Source organism: Ambystoma mexicanum, chromosome 5q, assembly GCF_040938575.1.
Source record: "Ambystoma mexicanum isolate Mex_15411 chromosome 5q, UKY_AmexF1_1, whole genome shotgun sequence".
NCBI classification, from domain to species: Eukaryota; Metazoa; Chordata; class Amphibia; order Caudata; family Ambystomatidae; genus Ambystoma; species Ambystoma mexicanum.
Genome location: NC_090933.1, coordinates 25,924,576 through 25,944,412, shown reverse-complemented (window position 1 = coordinate 25,944,412; position 19,837 = coordinate 25,924,576). Strand labels below are relative to the sequence as shown.

Below are 19,837 nucleotides of genomic sequence, written 5' to 3'. Positions count from 1 at the left end.
TTTAGAAGCCGGAACGTGAGAACACAATGCGTTGCTACTCTTCTGAGAGACGCTCCGTAAGTTCGACTCTAGGTTCTTACTGTCCCTAACAACTTGTATTCTTCTGAAAACCTACCTGCTGTAGATTTCTTTTCTTACCTGTCGTGTGTATGTTAGATTATTTTTTACAGGTCCGCCTTTCGCCTTTCCTTTGCCTGATCAGATTCAGACCCGTTTGGGGAAACTCCTCCTCTCATCAGCCACGGTTCTTCCTACACGAGCCGCGGTTGGATCTATTGCATTTCCTCGCCCTTCGGATCATTTTCAGTAGTTGGCGGGTTGTTGTATCTTAATTGCAGATCAGGTAGGGAGTCTAGGACGTTACGACACACAATCCTTTCTCTTCTGGTCCGAGTAAAGTTACTTAAGAGAAGCGATTCACTTTGTTTACCATTCCTTATAGAAAGTTTCACGTCTGCAGTTTCATCCTCGCCTACAAAATGTACAAGACCTTTCAATACCGTCTCGCGTAGGCACTTGTATTTCTGTCGTTTCTGAAGCTCTCCCTTCTGGTTGTATCTCATACTTACCATTCTTTTCATTACGCACTATAGAACTTTGCAAGATTTCTTTGATCCAGCACCAGAAACAATGACTCTTCTATGAGAAGTACGGAACATTTCTTTCTCTGGATGAACGGTTGCATTCCGTTTCTGTATACTTATCTATCTATGTATTTCTCTTTGGTCTACTGTTAGACTGGAGCCTCATTATTTTTCATTCCTAAGAAAGACACCGAAGAATTAAGGCCATGCATAGATTACCGGGGCCTAAATAAGATAACAGTGGCAGACAAATATCCCGATCAAGGAAAAAGATTCATCCTAGAAACCGATGCATCCCATTATGCACTTGGAGCTGTGTTACTCCAAGAAAACTCAGAGGGGATAGAATCATCGGTAGTTTACCTGTCCAAGACCCTTAATCCATCAGAGCTGAATTATTCTGTCTTGGAAAAAGAACTCCTAGCAATTAAAAGAAGTTTTGAGGAATGGAGACACTTGTTATTGGGATCTTTGCACACCAATGAAGTCAGAAAAGACCATCAAAACCTAAAAGTGCTCCAATATGCTCAAACAACTAATAGTCGACAAGCCAGATGGGCTCATATTTTTTCCCCCTACAAGAACACGTTCACCTTCTTACCAGGACATCGAAATCTCAGGGCTGACGCCTTATCTCATAAAGACCAATCTACTACCAAATTCCGAAAGGAAACTATATTTCCCAATGCTACTTTTGTGTCCGTCATTACCGATTTTGTTCAACATATCAGGCACTCCACAAAGACGCACCTGGATGAATGTTTATGAATATCTCAAACTCATGAAATTTTACAGGAAAGAGGTCTATTCTTTCATGGACATCAGATCTTTGTGCCCTCCAAAGATTTACAGAAGGAGGTTCTACAGATGTGCCATGATTCCCGTGCAGCCGGTCATCGAGGGGTAGGAGCCACACTCAAGTTGATCAAGAGACATTTTTGGTGGCCTTCTTTACGTACTGATGTTCGGGATTATGTTACTGCCTGCTCCAAGTGTTTGCAATCCAAAACTCCTCGCCAGTTCCCTATGGGATTGCTGTCTCGGATGCCTATTCCGGACAAACCTTGGCAAATTATCTCTAGAACTTTATAGTCGATCTTCCTGTCTCAGCACGTCAGTCCATCATAATGGTCACTGTAGATAATTTTTCTAAAATGGCACATTTTACCCTGTTACCAGGGGTTCCTACGGCGGATCAAATGTTGCGTATTTTCATTGCCAAAATATTTTCCCGACACGGCCTATCGGACACCATAGTTTCTGATAGAGGGTCTCAATACACCTCTAACTTCTGGAAGACTCTGTGTACTCTCTTGAACATACGACGGGCCCTGAGTTCAGGATATCATCCCCAAAGCAATGGTCAGACTGAGCGTCTGAACCAGACTCTAGAGACTTACCTACATCGATTTTTCTCGGCATTCCAGAACGATTGGGTGGATGTAACGCTCACCTGATTCCCGCAGAGGCGCCGGTCTTGACTGGGTGAATGCCGTATCTTCAAAGGTGATGTGTAACACACGGTTGGCTCTTTGGGCTGGACCTCTGTGCACTGTATGTCTGACTCGAAGAGTAAGATGTCTGCAGATAGAAAATATGGGATTAATGAACTGGGGTTATTGGGTGCCTCTCTCCTCTTCCCTTTCTCTTCTCCTGTAGAACCCCAAAGGTTAACGCCCTCACCTTAGGTAAGTGAACACCGAGCTCTCCATCTGCCTCGGGGCAGGGTGCCGTAACCAGTTTCTTCACTGGATAAGGGTGCAGGCCTCTTGACCTCAGAGGACTGCTGTCCGTCGTTAACTGCACGAGTGGTAAGTTCTGGGCACTTCAAATGTCTTAAAAGTCTTTTGTGATGATATCTCTTGTTTTGCAGGGTTCCGGCGATGGCGGATGGCGGGCTGATGAGAGTTGAGGATCGAACCCGCGTGAGGAATAGAAGCGCCTGGAAGCACGTAAGTAAGCGCTTGTAGCCTGCTTCACGATGCGCACTAACTGTCCCTTTTATCTTGCAGGTACAAGTTCGGAGCTTTAGAGAAGCTGAAGGGTGCTGGAATACCCACTGGATTCGGCGTGGGAAGGAGTAATGACACGTGAGTAATAAAGTTGCCCAATGTCTTTAAACACACCTTCTTTTGTCTTTCAGATGCGGGATGCAGCGCCGAAGGCCTCCGGAGCGTGCGAAGAGCTGGTAAGCTTTTGTCTTTCAGATGCCGGAATGCAGTGCGAAGACCTCCGGAGCATGCGAAGAGTAGGTAAGCCTTTGTCTTTCAGATGCCGGAATGCAGCGCGAGGCGTTGGTGACAGCCGATGGACCAGGTAAGAGATGCGCTGCCACTGAAGACTGTAGTGCTAACCTGTTCTTTCTTTGTCTTTACAGGTGCTGCTGAAGACTGGATTCCAGGATGGTAAGCCTTTGTTCCCTTAGGCCCAGGATCAGAAGCAGAAGACACGATGAGCGTTCTGCTGCAGAGAATGCAGAATAACGCAAAGCAAGATTCATCCATCGGGTGTGGTTTAAATAGCCTCCTGTAGTGCTTAGGTGTCTCCTTCCACAGCCTCGCCTAGGTGAGAAAAGAGTTCCTGCTTTCCAGAAGAGTTCCAGTGTTCTGAACCTAGGGAGTGGCTCCTGCCCCACCCAACAGGAAAAGTAGTCCCAAACAGAAGAGGATCAGGGGCTCAACTGGCAGGTAAGTAAGCAGCATGGTCTGCTGCAGGTAAATCCACCCAAGCATTATGAGCCCGGCGCTTCCAGCGCTGGGACTGGGCATCTTTATGAGCCTGGTGCCACTGGCGCCAGGACAGGGTCCAAAAGGTCCCAATTGGGATTGGCTGGCACTCGGAACCGGGGTTATGGGTCTGCTTCCAAGGGAGTCGGGCAAGTCCTGATCTTTTGGAAGCAGAGATCATGACAGTGGAGCTGTTACTGCTAGCTGAGTTTGCCTACAACAACGCACCTCATGCGGCCCTGAAAACAAGTCCTTTCTACTGTACCTACCGTTATCATCCATATTTCTTACCTTCTGTTGTCCCTTCATCCACAAAGTTCACAGGAGTGGACTGTTCGCTCACCGACTTACGCAAGGGTCATCGATCTGCTCATATGGCTTTGCTGGAGGCACAAGACCGTGCCAAGCGGTTTGCAGATACACACCGCAGACCTGCTCCATTGGTGGCTGTGGGTGATTCTGTGTCACAATCCTACTTGCCTGCCACCCAGCATTGCTAAACACACCTCTGCCTTTATTTCCTTGTTTTAGCGCTGCAGTTTTGAACTAATCTAATTGCATGTTCCATTCCGGCTTTTGGGTTAAACCAGCAGATGCATTCTGGGACATGTATGCTGTCCAAAAGGCAGAGGGCTGGAGGAGGCATACTAAATGCATTTGTTTGCAGCTAGCTACTAAGAGCTGCAGAGGGCCTGATTGCATTCACCTGTTCCAAGCTACTGCAGGCTAGGCTGCAGAAGCTGGAGAGCACTTGATTAGAAACCACTGCTGCAGGCTACTGGAGCCAGGGCTGGGCTTAATTGAACACAGCTGCCAGAGTCTGCAATCAGCTCCACCCTGCTGGCCTGCTGGCTGGGAGGGTCTTTATGAGCTCTCTTTGAACAGAAGCAGCAGGCTACTGAAGCCAAGGCTGGGCTTAATTGAACATAGCTGCCGGAGTCTGCAATCAGCTCCACCCTGCTGGCCTGCTGGCTGGGAGGGCCTTTATAAGCTCACTTTGAGCTTCCACTGGGAGTATGTGCTCGTGCTCCTTTTACCAGTTTTTGACCTTTCCTGGAAATCCTCTTTTAGCCTTTTGATTCCTGTTGCTGTTGTTGCTTGCAGCTCCCTCTCCAGTCTGCTGCAGCCTTCTGCCCTGCTCTGCTGGGCTCCCACCTAGCGGCTCTGCTGCACTCTGCTGCCTTCTGCCCTGCTCCTCTGGGCTCGCACCTGGCGGCTCTGCCACACTCTTCTGCCTTCTGCCCTGCTCCTCGGGGCTCCCACCTGACGGCTTTGCCGCACTCAGCTGTCTTCCGCCCTGCTCCTCTGGGCTCCCACCTGGCGGCTCTGCCACAGTCTGCTGCCTTCCGCCCTGCTCCTCTGGGCTCCCACCTGACGGCTCTGCCGCACTCTGCTGCCTTCCGGCCTGCTCCTCTGGGCTCCCACCTGGCGGCTCTGCCACACTCTGCTGCCTTCCGCCCTGCTCCTCTGGCTCCCACCTGGCGGCTCTGCCACACTCTGCTGCCTTACGCCCTGCTCCTTTGGGCTCACACCTGTACCTTCTGCCCTGCTCCTGTGGGCTCTCACCTGACGGCACTGCTGCACTCCGTTGCCTTCCGCCATGCTCCTCTGGGCTCCCGCCTGACGGCTCAGCCGCACTCCGCTACCTTCCGCCCTGTTCCTCTGGGCTCCTGTCTGACAGCTTTGCTGCACTCCGCTGCCTTCTGCCCTTCTCCTCTGGGCTTCCCTGTCTGGCAGCCTTGCCACACTCCTCTGCCTTCTGCCCTGTTCCTCTGGGCTCCTTGCCTTGCTTCCTGCCTGTTCCAACTTCTGATATCCTATCCCGTCCTGTACCTGGTTATTTCTTTCAACACTGCTTTCTACTTGTATACATCTTGGTCCACTGTGGTGTCTCCACTTGAATCCGTTTTACAGTGGACCCTGGGTTGGTCTCCGTTCAGATCAGATAAGGAAGACTTCTGTTGCCTTCACCTAGTCCGTTGAAGTCGTACCTGCCTCAGTATATGGTCTTTCAGTTTTACCCTTGCACTGAGTACAACAGTTTCCTCAGCACGCCTAAGTCATGACGTTGCTCTATGACTGTTGTTAAGAGTAATCTGCTGGCACCTATCCCAAGGGCTTTCCTTAATCCCAGGAGACCCCTTATCATATTCCAGTACACCCTTATTTCTGATCAATCCAAGTTGCTCAGCGTACTTGCTTGTCTTTGCCTTTTCTCTGTCAATGTTTACAGCCTGCTCCTGAAGTTACTGTGAATACCTGTTTCAACTAACAGCTTGGTATGTACCCTTAATCTGTTATATTCTAGCATTGTCTCCGGAATCTCCCTTAATCTACTTGCATACAGTGAGAGATAGCCTCTGCCCTGTACTCTCCGCCTAGAATTGTGACATTCCGTTTGGTTGGCATCTCGCTTTTTTCCTCGACACCTGGTTCCCTCCAAATTGTCTCCATGTTTTTTGGTCCCTTTCGTGTGGTGCAATTGGTGGGTGCTGCTGCTGTCTGTCTTTTGCTTCCTCCTTCATGTCCAGAATTCATCCGGTGTTTCACTTGTCTCAGATCAAGTTGGATGTTCCTGACCGTTTTCAACGTACCCCTGCCATTCCTCCACCCCCGATCGATACATCTTTGGGGCCTGAATACCAGGTGGCGGGGATTTGTGACACTCGGTATCGTAGAGGTCGCCTCCAGTTCCTGGTCGACTGGAAGGGTTATTCCCCTGCGGACCGATAATGGGAGCCGGCTTCTGGAGTTCATGCACCTGGGTTGGTTCGCCGTTTTTATCTGCTTCACCCCGGTAAGCCGGGGTGCCCGCCTCTGAGAGGGGGGCATACTGTTATGAATTACTACAGGCGTTGGTCTATTTGGCATCAGAATAGATCCTGTCATGCTACTTTTTTTACCCTTCCTAAAATGGCCGCCAAACAAGCCCGTCCCAGTTTGGCTGCTTCGACAGACTCTGCCTGCTCTGGACTTCCACGTTCAAGCGGTCATGGGACTGTATTTAGAAGCCGGAACGTGAGAACACAATGCGTCGCTACTCTTCTGAGAGACGCTCTGTAAGTTCAACACTAGGTTCTTACTGTCCCTAACAACTCGTATTCTTCTGAAAACCTACCTACTGTAAATTTCTTTTCTTACCTGCTGTGTGTATGTTAGATTCTTTTCTACAGATCCGCCCTTCGCCTGATCAGATTCAGACCTGTTTGGGGAAACTCCTCCTCTCATCAGCCGCGGTTCTTCCTACGTGAGCCACCGGTTGGATCTCCTGCATTTCCTCGCCCTTCGGATCACTCTCTGTAGTTGGAGGGTTGTTCTATCTTAATTGCAGATCAGGTAGGGAGCCTAGGACATTCCGACACACAATCCTTTCTCTTCTGGTACGAGTAAAGTTACTTAAGAGAAGCCATTCACTTTGTTTACCATTCCTTATAGAAAGTTTCACGTCTGGAGTTTCATCCTCGCCTACAAAATGTCCAAGACCTTTCGATACTGTCTTGCGTAGGTACTTGTATTCCTGTCATTTCTGAATCCCTCCCTTCTGGTTGTATCTCATACTTACCATTCTTTTCATTACGCACTATAGAACTTTACAAGATTTCTTTGATCCAGCACCAGAAACAGTGACACTTCAATGAGAAGTACGGAACATTTCTTTCTCTGGATGAACAGTTGCATTCCGTTTCTGTATACTTATCTATGTATTTGTCTTTGTTCTACTGTTAAGGAGGATTCATTCCCTACTTCTACCAAGATTTATCTGACAAGATTCGAGGGATAGAAGTTCCAAGGAAACATTGCACTCTATTCCTGTCTAAGGGTTTTCTTCTCCAGAGGGTTTCCCTGGGAGTTGTGCTTTTCTCCGCTCTGTACAACATCAGGTGGCGGGCTGCAGGACTTTCAGGGGGATTTCTCATTGTCATAAACTTGCTGTCATCTGATCAGGTTAGTGGTGTTCTGTGATTATTAGTATTCATATTTGAGCAGTGATAATAGCTTCTTGCTTTCACAAATCTTAATGTCTTCTTTTTAAATAGTTCCTCAGGATTCACCCCTGTTTATTGGCCTCCCTCTGCCTGGTTCACCCTGGTCACCTTTTGCAGAACAGTTCACTGTGGACATCCCTATGTAGGGTTCACTTCTGTCAACACTCTGTTCATAGGGACTTTAGGCTTTGCCCCTTTCCGTTAGCATCCCTCTGCCGGGTTCACTCTTGCCAACCTTTATGAAACAGTTCACTATGGGTCTTTTAGACTTCGCCCTTTCTCATTAGCATCCCTCCGCCAGGTTCATTCTTGCCAACTTTACAAAACAGTTCACTGTTCATCACATTCATTTCACCAAAGCGGGATTCATTTCCCTTAGTTTCTCAATCATCTGTCGGTCAAAGAGGATTTTACAAGACCCCTGTATGACCACTTTGACTTTTCTTTGCATCTTCTCAAGGCCTTCTTGTTACGGTAGTCTTTACCATCGGGTAATCACCCAGAGTGTCCGGCATGAGCACCCACGTGGTGCCAGACGCCTCTGTTGCTTTCCCCCTCTTCTATCAATTTCTTTAAACCTTTGCTACTTTTTGTTCAACACAGTTCGGTTTCTTATCGACTCTCCCCTCGACTCACCGGCTGTGATGAACCGCTTGGTCTTCCTTCTCTTTGGAGTCAAGGTTGGTACCACCGAGAAAAGCGTCTCTTCCCGGCTTGGTAATCAGCGGAGGAGGGTCTTGTGAACCATTCGCATCTGGTGCAACACACGCGGGCTCCTGTTTGCGGTCTTATGTTTCCGTCTGTGAAGGTTTCCCAGGCCTTGATCGCAAAGGGCGAGGTCGCTTCTCTCCTTGTCACCCTCTCGGTATTCGCCGTCTTTCGCCTCCTCTTGAACTGCCGTGCTGAGTTAGCTCTCACGTCGTGAGGTCTGCATTGCTCATCCTGTGAACTCGTGCTCCACCCTTTAGTCCTGTGGGGAAGGTAAAGGGCCATCAGGTGTGTGTGATTCTGGTCAATTGCCTGACTTTGACTGAACCCTTGTAATGGGACATGTCAGGTAAATGGCTCTGGTGTTAGTCCGTTGTCTTTCGTGTTGTGCAAAAGTGTTTGTGTCGGAAAAGGAGGGGGCAGTGTTTTGGAATATCCTACGTGGTAGGATGGGGAAAAGGTTTTGAAAGAAGGGGTTACTGCGTCTCACCCGTCGGTGTCCCACTCCCACAGGACTCCCCATCCAGGTGATCCTCCCTCACTGGTCCACCACCAGGAACTGGATCCAATAGCGATGGCTGTGTCCTGTCCACATGGATGACATATCCCCGGGGACTAGCCAGGGAGACACCGTCAGGGTTCTCACAGTACCGCCAGCATACATTGAGACCACAACGGGGAGGGCTAGTGGCACCAGAGACACCAGCAGCAGTAGGAAAAGACCAACCCGCCCATAGAACAGCAGGGCGACACGCAGCAGTTTCTGTAAAAGCTGTGTTGGTCTGGCCAAGTCACGAACCAGTGACCTGAAGAACACACACAGAATGCAACAGTAAGTGCCCAACCAGCTGAGCCATCTTGTTGGCCATGGCAGACACACACCCATAAACAGTGCGCAGACAGCACGCCCAGCGTGGGGAAAACCCACATGCACACCAGCAAATTGAACATCCAGACAAATGAATTTGCGTCCCGAAAACACCAGGAAGCAAACGGGGCCTTGGGGAGCATGCGGTATGCGTTGCTCTTTGGGCACAGCACCTGGCCAGTGAGCCGTGAGGAGGGCAAAGCGCCCCCCAGTTTATTTATATGGGTGCCGGCAAAAGTTCAGGAACAGTTGTCAGTTGATGCCAAACATGTTGCCTGGACCTTCGCCGGCTACTCTGCTGCTGGAGGCTGCATGTCAGGCTCAGTTGTGCAGTGTGAGGGAGCTCTTAGCTCCTTATAGAGTGAAGTGGAGGAAGGGAGTGGGACGGTGTGTTGCACTAACAGAGCGCTTCAGTACCGGTGTCAGGTCTCCTTCAGTTCCTGGCCCATTTCATGGCGGCCATCTGGCACCCAGGACACTAGGGGTTCCTTCCTCAAGGAGTACTTGGTGTGAGGGTGGGCAGGTTGATTTATAGCAGGTCATGGTTTCTCCCTGGGCACCTGCCGGTGCGATGTCCGTCTCTGGCCAGCAGATGGCAGGGTACACCTCCCCCAGCCTTTCTCGTTCTGGTAATGAGAGGTGAGGGGGGATGGACAGAGGCCTCTTCACAATATGTTATGCCATAATGGACAGAATATTGTGGGGGTTGGGTGAGTGCAACAGGTCTTCAGGACATATTGTAAAAATAAATACATATATAGCATAAATTGCCACAAGGCACTTAAATGGGCACACGTGGACCTAGTGGTGACTCTTCCGTTAATATATGATTCCATTCTCCCGGTGTTGACCACATTTTTTGGGGCTCCAAAGGCACGAGTCATGGATATATTCGATACCCATAGTGAACTAATGAGGAGTGGGAATGTTTTTCTCCAAGCCTGCAAAGAGCGTGGGGAAGCTGGCCCTTCGGAAAAAAACCTGGCATGATGGCTTTTGTCGCAGGGGGAAGGAATTTGTTATAACTCAAGCAAGTAAAATAATCACAGAGGGGATTCTACCCCTCTGCGAAGCCCGTATGAGTTATGCTTGGCTACTGAAATCCCAAAAAGCACTAAATTGATAATAGAAATTAGATTCAAATGAACTCTCACCTTGGCAGACAGTTGAGCCTCTAATGGAAGAACCGATGCCGTAGTTGAAGATCCCCCGGACCGACCTATCCCTCCTCACCCGGAAGTTAATCACCAGGGAGAAAGGACACGACACCCAGTGAAACCCTCTGGGGAAGAAAACCCTGAGTAGAGGTGGGTGCTGACGAGTCTGGGTGGAGTCTTGACGAAGGTTTCCACCATGGAGTGAGGTGGAGTTGGTTACAGGAAGGCTTCCTCTAAGAATGGAGAGACAAGAAAAGTGAGAAGACTTATTAAGAGAGAGAGGAAGGTAGGACTGAATATAGGTAGACTTAGGAAGGGAGGACCTCACCTATTGAAAACAGATGATAGAACTTGAGAATTCCCATATCCAGGAACCGGGAGGTTCGGAAGACAGGATACCTAGAAACTACAGAGGGATTACTATGCTGGGAAAGGATGATTTCGGAAATATCCGCTTTGCTAGTAATCAGAAGAGGGAACTCACTGTAAGATGTTTGCGGAGTGATACAATGCCCTGGACAGCGGGGAGAACATAGAAGGATTGACAGGATATCCTATAGTTTGAAGAAAACAACCGAGAAGCAAAGGCGAAGGGGAGAGCCCGTTGAGAGGACCTGGACGAAAAGGAAACACAGAGTTAAAGGTACAAATTGACGAAAGTCCTAGGATTCAAGGTTAGACAAAGAGCACCTAGAAGCGAAATCACAGAGCACCTGCAACAACAGTAGCAACGCGTAGAAAACCCGATCTCTGTTCCGTATAAGGAATCACGTGAGTGCTCATCAGCGTCTCTTGTGGACGTGCAAAAGCTGTACTGCTGCACTCTGCCCAGTCAGAACAGCCGCCCTCCATCTTGGAAGTTCTCATTCGGGTTAATCCACAGAAGCGACTACGATGCCAAAGGGACCAACGGCCAAAATGTGTAACAGTATGCCCCCTCCTCATGGAAGGCGACCCCGGCTTCTCCGGATGTAACAGGAAAAAACGCTGTATCAAACGGGGTGCGTGAACCCCAGAAGCTGGTTCCCATGACCTTTCAGCAGGAGAATACCCTTTCCAATCCACGAGAAATTGTAGTCGGCTCCTCCGATATCTGGAATCACAGAAGTTGGCCACCTCAAATTCTGGACCTGTATCAGTCAATACCGGAGGTGGCGAAGCCTTACTCAATCGTTTAAAACGATCTTGTATCGCCGACTTGATCTGGGATAGATGAAACACCATGGTCCGCTGTGGTATGGGTGGGGCACTGTCTAGATGCATATTGAGATAGGAGTTCGCCAAGGGTGTGTTTTGGCCCCCATTTTATTTTGTTTATTCATAAACGGAGTTCTCTGTGAACTTTTGGCCTCACCCACTGATGCCCCTCCATTGGCGCACAATAGGATTACAGCTTTGATGTTCAACGTCATCCTATTGTCCTTGACCCCGGGGGGATTGCGCCATCAGATGGACATCTTCTGAAGTTTCTGTAGCAAAAATGGCCTGATAATAAATACTGATAAAACCATGGTTTTTAGGGGGCCCAACGGAAAAAGCACCCCTGATTGGACCTTGTCCTTGATGGTCCTGAATTGAGCAGGTTAAGATGTAGGACTACCTGGATATAAGAGTGCATGAAGACTGTTCTTGGTGCGAACAATCCAAAAAGGTGGGGTTGACATTGTCTAGAGATACAGTGGCTCAATAGCTACATTTGCTAAATCCTATGAGGGTGGTGCAGTACGTGTGGCTTTAGAGGCCTATAAGTCCCAAGCAAAGCAGGATGCTGTTTACGGCGCTGAGCTGTGGGGGTTGTGCAATGCCACACATTTGTATGTGGGTGAGAATGCATTTCTTAAAAATGTACTGGGGCTTCCAACTAGTGCCCCGACTTTTCAAATCCTTTTGGAATTTGACCTACACTCCATCAAACAGTTATGTAGAGCTAAACCGCTCCTGTATTGGATCAGGTTGTGGAAAAATGAGAATCTTGCCAAATATGGGAGAGCTTTGGAAGATGTAATGGCCCAAGAGGGTGGCCTAACTCTTCCTTGGCTGCTGCATGTAAAGACTGTATTCTTGGCTTTGGGTCTTTTGGATCTTTGGGGCCACCCTACGACCATTGATGTAAACTCAAAAGCCAAATTACAACATGCCCTTAAATTGGAAAGGATGGCAGAAATGGCTAGGAGATTGGAAATATCATCTCAGTTTAGTATCTATTGGCCTCTCAAGTAGGTGCAGGGCTACAAAGACTATCTGGACAATATGAGCTCCTAAGCAATGCGCTCTTTGTTCCTCAAGGTTGGATTTGGCATTCTACCGCTGGTACCTGTAAAGTCAAGATGGAATGCCAACATGAGCCCATATGGTTCTTTTTGTCCAAGGGTCAGGGAAGACAGAGTTCATTTTTTGCTTCTCTGCCCTGTTTACAAGGACCTTAGAAGAATGTCTTTAAAGCAACTTTTTCTGCAAAACCAGGTCTCAGCTGTTGCTGAGGCCATCAGATTCTGTTTGGGAGCTAAGGTACCCCTGGCCACGTTTACCAAAGGTTGGTTTTTGATACAGGCCTGGTATAAGAGAACGAAACTTAGCAATCTTCTTCCATAACTGCAATTATATGTTTTTATGTGTTCCTCTGCCCATGCTAGTCTATGTTTTTAAGAATGACCCCCCATCCCCCGATTTGAGGGCCCAAACAGATGTATGGTCATTCACGATTGACGCATGCCACAACTAAAATCTTTATATACTGTATGCACATGAGCACTTTCCTTGTTTTTATATGAGTATTGGCAATCTGTATTTTATTGTGTTAATTGGGCAAAATGTGTAGTTCTTGAAGCTATTAGCCTTGATTGTGTTTCTTTTTGTCTATGTACATGTTGGCTTTTATGGTAAATTATATTCATCGAAATAAAGCAGAAATGAAATGAGATCGATGGTGCAGCCGATCACGTTTTTTTTTCTTTCCCGTTGGTTGGAAATTTGCAGGAAGAGCTGTGGGGTCGCAACGGCACAGGGTGTGTAGTGAGAAAAGGTAGTAATTTGGCAGGAGGAGAAAAGGAGAGGGGGTGGACTACATGGCGTTCCAATGTTATAAGAGGTGAGCGCGGGTGGGGAAATCACAGGGTCTCTGGGTGGCAAGGACGGTAATGGTTTGGGAGTACCTGCGTCGACTAAGGATGTTTCAATGGTGGAGGGGCAAGAATGTGGGAGAAGTGAACAACGCATAGGGTCATGGTGCTGGCAGTGTGAAGAGGGAGCATGGGGGCATTTTCTTTTTTAAAAGATGTTTAAAAACGATGTAAAAAAGAGAAATTTAAAAGGAGGTATTGGGAGTAGTGACCAGAGCCACGATGCGGGGGACCGGGGAGATTGGGCCACAAGTGGATGCAGGCAAGCATGTCCAGTGGGAAAGGTCAAGGCTAATTGGGGTGACAACTGGAGGAGGATCAGGGTAAAACATGATGTCTAAAGGAGATTTAAATGTGGTTGTGGTTTCTTAGGTAAATATATGATCATGGTTGTCCTGCTAGGGTAGCAGCAGAATTTATGTCCCTAGTGGTTTCTGTCTCAACTTTAATTATCATGAAGCGGAAATTAACGCATCCTACAACCGTAGGGGTTAAACGAATGGATGGACGTTTTTACGTTTTTGCGGTACATCTGGCTTAATATAAGAATCAGGAAATCTTCAATGACCTGCGTTAAGAATTAGAATTAGAATCAGCAGAGTTTTTCTTTAATTATATATATATATATATATATATATATATATATATATATATATATATATATATATATATATATGATCTTCATTAAATAGCAGATGCTTTTACGCATTTCTACTCATTCAACAAAGGCAATTTAATCCAGGTTGGAAGGAAGTTCAGTATAGTGGAACTAGTTCCACGGATTATAAGGCCAATAGCTTTAAGTACAATTTAAAGGATGACTGTGGGGAAGGAGGAGTTTGTTGTCAAGAATTGGCGTTGGGTAATAACAGACACCAGGGACATATGTTCATTCACAGGGTATTTCAGAAGCAGGAGTAATACCCGATTGTGGCCTCGAACTAAGGAAAGATAGCGGGTTAGCTTAGTTCGCCATTCAAAGTTCACTGTAGAAAGTGGGGGTACAAATTTGGGGACGGTCCGCAAAGGATAGTTGGCAGTGTGGTATTGGCAACAGTGGTTAGCAGTGGGGTGGATTGGGTAAAATAAATAAGTACAATAAAAAGGAAATGGGGAAGAATGACGAAGGTAGAGGAAATGGTGCAGGGGCGGTTTGGAGCTGTGAGCTTTACCAGAGGGGGTGTGTCGGGAAGAGGGGTGAGAAGGATGTGCAGGGAATGAGAGGGCAGACATGATGTTAAGGTAGGATATGTGAAGGAAGAGAGCGCTGTCGCAAGGGATAACAGGGGGAGCCTAAGCAGTTTCAAGGGGTACCCAGGGGAGGGTACGGGCTAGCAAGGCTGGAAGAGGAATGGAAGGGCACAAAGGATTTAATGGGTTACCAAGTGTAGGGTAAAGTTGGTCAGCTGAGCGGGGGTTGAAGCAACAATAATCCTGGCAGCTAAGGGAGCTGGTAAAGAAGGGGGAAAGGTCATGGAGGAGAAGAGTGTGCTTGCACGGTTAATAAACTGGTTTGGGCAATAAGAAAGAAAAATAATAATTTGGCATTTATATAGCGCTACGAACCCTCAGGTATCTGAGCGCTGCTTATTATTACCCACGGTGTGTGGTGCTCATTTATCGACCTCGGAAGGATGAAAGGCTGAGTTTGGCCCTGCCGGGATTCGAACCTGCGGATGTCAAAGCGAGCACTCTACTCGCTGTGCCACCGCTGTGCCACTTGACTTGAAAATATACCACAAAAAATGGGAAATATATATATTTTATGAAGGAGCGTTGGGTGTAGCCATGGAGGATACGCTGAGTGCTGTCAATTGGGGAGATTTTTTGTATGGTTCTCATTTTGTCATTTCTTTTCACAGTTTTGGCGCGGATGGCCAGTGTTCTGGAGAGGAGAGGGGTGACCGGTTGACTGGTGGAAGGTGTCAAGGCAGGTTGAGGAGGAAAGGTTTTTAGTATATGGTGGGGGGATGTAGCTATGAGTAGTTGTTTTAGGAGTTTAGGTTTTGCAGGCTTTAGGGGATCATCTACTATTACTGTTTGTTATAAGCAAGATGGGAATTGGCGTGCTGGGATCAATGGCAAGTTGGCTGCGAAGTCAGGGCGATGGCCTTCAAAGTAAGGCTTGTAAAGGACTCTATGAAAGGGAGAAGTAAGGGTCAGGGCAGGAATGCTTATTTGGACCTTGGGCTGCTGAGGGGGGAGAGGGGAGGGATTGATGCAGCCCGAATTAAAAGAAGGGTACGCAGGCTTTTACGGGGGCCTTTAGCGAGTGACGAGACTGGTTACGTCTCAATAGCAAATGGGGGGGACTACTATGCATCTGGGCATCAGGAGGTGTGGAAGGGGTATGCAAAAAAAAAAAGCAGGTTTTGGGCTGGGGCAGAAGGAACACCTCTGGAGAGGGTTTTTCTGAGTGCCAGGGATACGGTTGGTTAAATGATGGTTGGTTGAAGCCGTAGGATTATTATTGTGGTAAGGAGGGTGGTTAGTACTGTTTGGACAGACAGGTTAGCCCAGGGTTACAAGACAGGGGAAGATCTAGGGACGAATGACAGGCGGTGGCTCGGTGAGAGGACATGGATAAAGTTGGGAAAGATGTTGGGGAGCTGAAGAGGGAAGGAATATTTGAAGGGAGGGAATGGGGGCAGAGGGAGTTGATTTACCTACATGGTTTTGCGGTGGGTTAGTCTTTAAGGCTGAAGGGCCAGGTTAGCGAAGTTTGTAAGCTGTGGCCCGTCACATTTAAGCAAACTTTTCCACTAATGGCGAGTCTGGGCTATTTTGTGCAGTTGAGCACAATGGGGCCCTGGGGGCACAAGGTACGCGTTGCTCCATGGGAAAGTTTGGGCGCTGCATCTGGCCAGCAAGCCACGCGGGGGTAGAGCGCCCCCCAGTCTATTTAAATGGGTGCCAGCAAAGGTTCGGGAACAGTTGGCAGTTTATGCCAAACATGTTGCCCGCACACCCTGGTAATTTTGGTGTGAGGTAATTTTAAGGTTTGGTGTATTGTGCAGAGGAGGGGAAGAGTCTTTGTAGGAGAGATGGTGTTTTTTGTGACAGGTCAGGGCGGCAAGGGTTAGGGCAAACTTTGTATTTCATTGTTCCATTGTTGCTGATGTCGCAGGTCAGGGTGGCTTCCAGGTTCAAGAGGTGAGAGGTTGTGAGAGGTCGGTACTAGGGTTATTGGGAGATTGGAGATATTAGATTTGTAAACCGGGACACGATCTGTTAAATGATGGTTGGTTGAAGCCGAAGGATTATTATCGCGGTAAGGAGGGTGATTAGTACTGTTTGGACGGACAGGCTAGCCCAGGGTTACAAGATAGGGGAAGACGTAGGGACGAAGGACGGGTGGTGGCTTGGTGAGAGGACATGGATAAAGTTGTGAAAGATGTGGGGGAGTTGAAGGGGGAAGGAATATTTGAAGGAAGGGAACGGGGGTCAGGGGAGTGAATTTATCTACATGGTTTAACGGTTGGTTAGTTTGTAAGGCCGATGGGGCAGGTTAGAAACGTTTGAAAGCTGTGGTTTGTCAAATTAAAGTGACCTTTTCCACTAATGGCGAGACTGGAATATTTTTTGCAGTTTAGCCCAAAGGAAAACATGAGCGCCAGCCAAGTCACAGGAGCACTGAAACAACCCTACAAGCAGTCGGAAAACGCCAACCACGGCAACCGACCACAAGTCCCCAGAGCGCCCGAGAGGCGTGCCGGGGAAAAAGCCCAAAGCAAAGCGTGAGCACAAACCACCCCCAGTACAGCGCAGAGGCAGGCGGAGAGACGCTGCAATCAAAGAAACGCGCACCACATCCAGCGGTGACAGACAGGTGCATGGTGGGATGGAGAGCCTGCATCCCCCGAGCCCGGCATGGTGTGGGGGAAACCAAGATGCACCCCTAACAGCACCGCACAGCGTGGCAGGCAGTATCCACGTGAAATCACCCGCACGACCCGCAAAATGCTGCTGTGACGCGCCATCACCTGGAAACCCCAACGCCTGACAAAGAGCCCAGGAAGAACTTCAGCGCTCAACCAGCCCTCAAGCCCCGCAAGGGGAACCAGGAGTGTGCCCCATAGAAGGAGTCCCAAAGCCCCGCAAATAGGGTCCTCCAGGGGACCAGCAAACATAGCCATACCAAAAACAGTCCAGGCCAGGGGAACAGGAAAATGTGAACTGGGATTTATGGCTAAGGAGGTGGTATTATGGATGCAATGAAAAAAGAAGGGAAGAAGTATTCCTGGGTCGGAGGCGGGGCCTCAGAGGTAAGTACTGGGACGAGGAAGAGGAATGTGGAGGTAATGCAATGTTAGGATTATTTACCGGTAATCTGCATTACTCCTATTCCTGCTGTTCCTCGTCACAGTATTTTCCTCCTCTCCAGCCAGGCAGGGATGAATTGGAGCATATGAATGATTAGTGACTGAGGCATGCCGGGATGCTGTACTCACGGGGAAGGGGTGAGGCATGAAGAAAACGAATAGTAAAAAGAGGTTGTGGCTGCACGAGATGTGGGTCACCTTACAAATACGGTCTCGAGGAAGAGCAGGACTAGCAGTAATACAAATAGGAGGTACATTACCAGACCATTGGATGCACCGGTTCGTATACGCACCAAATCCCGTGTGGTAGCGTCCATTAGTTTGGGGAACGCATGTTTCCAAATAAATGAAACAAGAGGGAGAGGAGTCCACCTCAACTTTCTTGTTTACATTGCCGTGGCTGGTGCCGACAGATATGCAGATAACTGAAAAGCCGCTACAGAATGCCCTAAAATAAACGGTTCCAAAATCATCAAAGAAAACGACGTTGCTTACCTCGATCCGTTCCTAGCGTACTGACTGCTGCTTGTTCAGCATTGTTGGTATAATTCACAGGAAGTCATAACGCTTCACTTTCATTTTCTCTTCTCTCCCGTTGCTACCTCCCACTGCCAGAAATATTGTTAATCCGGTGTCGTCGCAGAAGCAGGACACTTTATTGCTAACAAACAGCAAGAGGCGCAGCCACCAGTTAGTATTGCAGTAGCCCTTCACCTATGCCATTCAGCTCCAGCTAGGTTGTGAAACAGCAAGTTGGTGATTACGCATTACGCGTGGAAACTCAAAGTACAACACATGCAGAGTACATTTCCAGCTCTGTATGTGACGGAAGGAAGAACAGCAGAAAGTTCCCTGATTAGACAATGTGCCAAACAATGAGTTCTGATTCACTGAGCAACAGCTGCAGTTGCGTTCCTTTAAGTCACACATATTTACAGTTTGAGGCACTTTGGCAGCGTTGTGTGCTGTAGTGTCAGCAGCAGGTGTGCGCAGATGCAGGGCGTCTGCAAACAGTAATAAAGAATTCAAGTTTGGCTAACTGTTGGGAGTGAGTAATAATATGCATTTTTGATGAAACTGTAATAACTGATGTCACTTGACATTTGGCAACTACAATTTCACAGTAAGTGACATCCCAGGCGTGTAAAAAGGATTCACAATTGCAGAAAGAAGCAGGAAAACTATGTACTCTGGACCAGAGTATTACTATGAATCACAAAAACTGAAAAAAATTGTCCAGAGGGCGAATTATGTTTACCACAATGGTGTATCAAATTTTATTCGACATGATACAAACGCTCAAAAGAGTCAGTTAATGACATATTATTGTACACTTCATTATTATATCACATGACAAGACAGCAGACATATACATAAAAACTGGCTATAAATAGTTCACCACAATGAACATTCATAGTGCAGCATTCAGACCATACACAACACTCCGTGACATTCAACCACTGCTAAAAAACATCACAAAATTGATTAACAGTAGGAGGTGGGATGTACAAACTGTCCCCACATCCAATCTGATTATTTTTATATTTTAAAACATCAATAGAAATAATTCAAAGCAATCTATCGCAAGGGTGGATCTAAGAAAGAGAATTATATGTAGATCACATCCCTGAAGAATTGGCTCAACCGGTTTCGACGTAGAATGTACTTTGGACAACGTCTTCATCAGGAGAAAGATGTCATAAAAACTACAAGGCAAGAGCAAGACTGCATAAGTATGCGGCAGTGCCCTGCCTCAAATCTGACTCTAGAAACAATAGTATCTACACCACTTGCCACCTGTCCAGTAACAACAAATTATTTCAAACCATGTATTTAGATTAAAATGGGGAGTCAGAAAACAATCAAAGACGACCCCACCCCACAGAGTTATGGGACCAGAGCAAGAGGGTAAAGCCCAAAGACCAGTGCTGGGGGTGACAGGTGAGATGCACCATGGAGAAACTGAGTTGCAGAAATTTGGATGTGAGGGAAAAGTTTTGTACCTTAAATTGAAAAGTGACTACGGACAAGAAAGCGCTGCACAAACGTACAGCAGAACTGACCTCATATATATGAGCTTTCACGGCCAGAATAGAAGTGGAGTAGAATGGCTGCTGCCAGTCCACAGAAAGTCCACTAAAGTCTAGAGTGGAATATATGAGGGGGAGGCAAGAAAAAAAAGGAGAACAGGTAAGCATAAAATACCACCCTAGGCCTGAGTGTCATGTGCCTTGTGTTTACAAGGGTGCTTACCTACACCTTGGGTCTCACTGCTGTGGGCGATGCCCTTCTGAAGCTGTCCACTTAATAGATTGTACAGCAAACACAGCTTGACAGCGTAAAATAAACTGGTTCACTGTAAAACAA

The 19,837-nt window shown here is 47.7% G+C and overlaps 1 protein-coding gene across 3 annotated transcripts in view; it reads right to left on the bottom strand.

Moving 5' to 3' along the window:
• LOC138497164 (ubiquitin thioesterase otulin-like) overlaps window positions 1-18,196 on the bottom strand; it is a 1,020,877-nt gene extending 1,002,681 nt beyond the window's left edge. Inside the window, exon 1 of one of the 3 annotated variants that reach the window (XM_069620441.1) lies at window positions 17,966-18,196. The gene's annotated coding sequence lies outside the window, so the exon portion shown is untranslated. Of the gene's footprint in view, window positions 1-10,026; window positions 10,176-17,965 lie in introns of those variants that run through there. The other 2 variants (XM_069620446.1, XM_069620442.1) reach the window with 2 other exon arrangements.
• Between the last annotated feature and the right edge of the window lie 1,641 nt (window positions 18,197-19,837).